The following is a 5,000-nucleotide window of genomic DNA, read 5'->3' on the forward strand; positions in this document are numbered from 1 at the left end:
ACCAATCAGGTTTTTACTACAAACGCGTAGTCCCCACCAGTGGGTCTCCGGCCAATCGAACGATTAGCTAAACACAATGCCGAGCGTGCATTCTCGTCGGGCTGACAGGAAGTCCCTAGGGTATGTCGGTATGCGTCCGTCTGACACGATGATGAACAGCTTGGGATGAGGGCGGAGTTGGCATCCGAGCGGCGCTGGCTGCGGCGGTTGGCACGGGGCGCCAAACATGTGACACGTCTGCTTTCAATCCTCCTAAATCACTCAAACCCGGCACCCGCGGGCGTGTGGGGGGGTTAAAGGGACTCTTGATGAACGGCTTGTGCAGGCTAATTTTGTGCAGGCTAATTTTGCGGACGGCTAAATGGGTGCAAATGAGGACCTGGGAGTTAAAGGAGGGAACGAGGAGGGACAACGTGTGCCAAAGCAAGGAGAGGAGATGATGGCAGCATGGAAGAATGTGTGAGTGTGTAAGTGTGTGAGTGTGTGTGTGTGTTGTTTGTGTGCTTGCCTGCCAGTGTTTGTGTGCTGCTCCAGCTCAAGTCGACAGTACTATCAGACCCAGCAGGATACTGCTTGCGTGCCTGTGATGGATTGCTCTGTGTCAAACGGACATGTGAAGGCCGGTCCAGGTTCCTGAAAGGCGTGGGCCCGCTGTACTTCCTGATAGACTTGTGTGCCTACACGTGCGGCGCGGCGCGTAAGACTGTCGCCTCACGGTGAGAAGGTCCCGGGTTCGATTCCCGCTTGGGACGATGTCGGCGTTGGGGATGTTCTCCCCAGGGCTGTCAAGTACTCGGGCGGGGTATCTCCTGGTTCTCACCGTTCTCCCCGTGTTCGCAAGGGTTTCCCCCATAATAAACCCAATATGAAAAACATGCAGAAGAACAGATCTCTAACGCTGTCTGTCCCTGACGAAGACAAACAGGAGCACTTGGTTGGCCCCCGGGCGCGGCTCATGCACGCTGCCAACTCTCCACTCCCAGCTGCCCTTGGGGGAAGAACGACAGGATTGGTTAAGAGCAGGAAGGCGTTTCATCAGCGACCCTGATGCACGTGTGTGTTTACTGTGTCGCCCACCACTACACGTGTGTGTTGAGTCACTTGTACGACAAATACATCATTCTTCATTCTATTCTGTCCCCGGTCATACTCAACTGACGGGTAACATTTGACCCCCCTCCCAATGAACTATGACCCCCGGTGAGCCACCTGATAAACGTTCCAGACGTCTTAGTTGTCACCTCAAACGCACCGGGCCGGGCGGCGAGATTAGCCGCGATCCAAACGTTGCCCCCCCCGAATCTCTGACGCGCACTCCGGGAAAAAAAGAAAAAGAAATCTGAGGGTGTTCTGTCAGATCTCTGACCTCTGGCGACCCTGCGGCTCCTATGTGTCTTCGTGGAGGAGATGAAAGGGTGACGGGAGATAGAGGGAGAGACAGAAGGAGAGGAAGAGGGAGGAGGGAAAAGGATACGGCGCCCGTCACAGTTGCGACACCTCGCATTTCGCTTTTCGCCCCCCCCGCTCCTTCTGCTCATTCTTCAGCGCCGGGTTAATTTACCGCCCTTCAACTCCAAATTGACGAATCGCACAAGCGGGGCCCGAGGCGCAACCTTCTGCCCGGTGACCGAAATTCGACGGATGGTTTAAAATGTGACGGCCTTGACCCACTAAACTAGAGAGAGAGAGTGGGGGGTGCGGGCGAGAGGGCTACACAGCATGTGTTGGACGGTGGGGGGGGGGGGGATGGAGAAGACCGCTCAAGGTAGTAGAGGTGTGTGTGTGTGTATCGCCCTAGAATTCCGACAAGTGGTTGTGTGTTACGAAAGGCCCTTGAACAGAGATCTCCGAACCGTATGTGCATGCACGTGTTTGTGCGTGCGTGTGTGTGTGCGTGTGTGTGTGTGCGTGTGTGTGTGTGCGTGTGTGTGTGTGTGCATATGCGTGCGCGTGGGAAAGCGTGTCTATACAGTAATTTGCAGACATGTGCGTGGCTTGTTCATGAAAAACCATGCCAAAAAACCCGTTCCTCTACGATCAAATTGAGGAGCGTTTCATATTCCAGTGATGGGGCATCACAATATTATCTTTCCAGCTGACCCAAATCCACTATTCAGGAATCTAAGGAATCCGGTGAACAGAAAGAAACACAAATAAACCAATAGGGCACGCCAATGTGTCAAGATTAGCTGTGTGTCCAGGTGTGCAGCGAACAGACTCTCATTAACAGGATATTGGAACCCCGAGGCTTCAACTCTGCCTTAAATGGCCTCACGTGTTGTTGGCGGCCCTTGGGGTCAGAGGTCAGATCTTCTCTAGCTGAGACAGCTTTGTGCCTGACCAAAATGAATGACTTAAAAAAAAAAAAAGGTTTGAAGCTGGTCTCACAGGGAGGGGAGAGAGAGAGAGAGAGGGGGGGGGCCTTGTCAGTCAGAGAGGAACAGTTCGCCCTGTTTTCCAAAACAATGAGTCCGAAAGGGAGGAAAAAGTTCATTTGCAGTCAAGTTGGCTTTGATTCCACTCACACTGTCAAGCGTCAACACATTCTTACACCATATACTCCTCGTACTCAACACGGCTGACTCAACAGGGGCTGGGATGAGGCCCCGTGGATCTACTCTCTGAACAGTCAGAGGTGATTTGTGTGACCGGCCCCAAGCTGATAAGCTGCGATGTGATAGGGTCCTTTGACGTACACTCACAGCCATGCGTGCGAGCAAGCACCCTGCTCTTGCAATGTCCAGGAGTGACGCACGCATGCACACACACACACACACACACACACACACACACACACACACACACACACACACAGGGTTTATTTACTCTGGGGCTAATGAACAGCAGTGATCTGTCTGGGTACCTGTAGCTCCCCCCTCCCTAGACCCTCCCACCCCCCCCCCACCCACCCCACCCTCGAGGGACCGAGGTTGAGGGGCCCTGAGGGGCCTTAATACCATCCAGCTGGGTGGCTGGCAGCTATGACAACACTTCCATATGCCCAACAGATTGGGCTTCTGCTCGCTTATCCATCTCTCTCTCTCTCTCTCTCTCTCTCTCTCTCTTTCCCTATCTCTCTCTCTCTCTCTCTTTCCCTCTCTCTCTCTCGATGGAGATATGAGCTACATGACCGTGGCCACCGAAATTAGAGAGCGCCAGGCCCATTAGGGGAGACGGTGAGAGACTCACACATTCATAAGGACGCAACAAGAAGAGTGAACGAGAGCCAGTGACCAAACCCAAGGAATTCTGAACGTAAACAAATGATGTAGCAATGTAAATCAAACAAACGTACAGTAGAACAACCTTGTAAGAACCTTTACAGTTGAATTGAGTAGGAGAGACTCTGTGTGAGACAATGTACAAGAAAATTCTGTTTTCCCCTTAGCTAAACTGTAAGCATTTCATTCCGAGGGCCATCACATGAGGTTGGCGTCGAGAGCACACAACTGCTTTTTTGTTGCCCAACAACGTCCCTTGTTTTCCCAGCATACAACGGGGTTCTTGTACAGCGGCTGACGTGAGCATGGGGACAGTACGATCCGAGAGGCATCAAACAGAACCCTTGTCTGGAGAAAACAAGAACCCAAAAATATGTACTTTTCTGCCTTGAAACCATAAACTGAGACCAAGCAAAGTTCAGTTTCTCATGTCTGTATAGGATAGGGTTGGTTATTGTGTTTGGGACGAACGCTTTGAGGCAGTAACCAAGCACAACACTAGTAAACAAATAAAAGGGAAGACTGAGGCACCAACTGCTGAGGGACACTCGTTTTCTCGCTCCGAACGCCCTCGGGGTTTGAACTCTATCCACAAACTGTCGTGTTGACGAAGCTTGAGAGTGCCTGGCCTTTTCCAGCTCACATTTCAATATTTCTAAGAGTCACTCAAGTGGTTCACATGACAGGCAGACGGGCCCCGGAGAAAGATGAGGAGAGGAAGAAAAGACCGAACATGTTTACTGTTCATTAAGTTTCAAAATGGAAGCGTTTCCTCAGGAGAGGCAAAGAACACGATTGCAGAAATTCCCCGAGTCACAGACACGAAGGGTCTTGCGATACAACGACCCGGCCGTCGCCTGGGGGCTAAACCAAACAAACCGACGCTGAAACGGTCCGTAGCATTCCCAAAATACCTGCCGCCGTTGTGGTCCTCCTATGACCTCCCCGCACACCACCCAATGAATCGCTTTGCGTCTGATGCAACGTAAACCGACTTTGTGACCCACTGAGGTGTTTTGGTCGGGCTCAGAGGCGTCGGACACACACTAGCTCCATTGACCCTGACCTCCCACACAGAGGGTGAATGGACGGAACGTCGTCAACGTGTCAGTTGGCCGCTGCGCTAATGCTAACCGCTCTGCCGCTCGCATTAGCGTGAGCGCCAGCTGCGAGGAGTTAAAGGAGGCTTCATGCAGGCGCGGGGCGGGGGTGACACGGAGGGTGACAGCCCTCGGTCGGTGGCCCCGTGTCCACCCTTTCAGGTCCGCAGAGAGGTCACGACCCCTGACTGACTCCGGGAATGAAGGGTCAGGGGTGACGCTATCAGAGAGAGAGAGGGGCGCTAAGTGGGTACTCATGGCTAGAGAGATTAGTTTGAGGCCTTGTAGAAGTCTCTTTCAGAAACAGAGTGATGGGCCTGAAGAAAAGCCTGGGGCTCGAGTTGGGGCTCCACCCTGGTGGAGAGGACCGACAACAAAGTTCCTCTCAGCCTATCTCATGCTTCTTGAAACAACCCTGAAAATGCTAATAACCAACATGTTTACCTTCCAATAAAGTAAAATAATTCAATCCAATTATGATTTCTGCCGAACTATAGCCTAAGTTCCTCCAACTTCAATACCTTCAGAAAGAGCTCGTCATTTGCCCAATGACGGCAGAGCATGTGCTGCAAGGCTGTGGCGGAACACAGTCTCCTCAACACAGGCCTCTCCTTGTTGGCGGACTCTCAGAAAAAGAAGCCCTTTCAGCCGTCCGACCAGATGCCCGATGGCGTCCATA

The sequence above is a fragment of the Borostomias antarcticus genome (assembly GCF_949987555.1).
Source record: "Borostomias antarcticus genome assembly, chromosome: 20".
NCBI lineage: Eukaryota > Metazoa > Chordata > Actinopteri > Stomiiformes > Stomiidae > Borostomias > Borostomias antarcticus.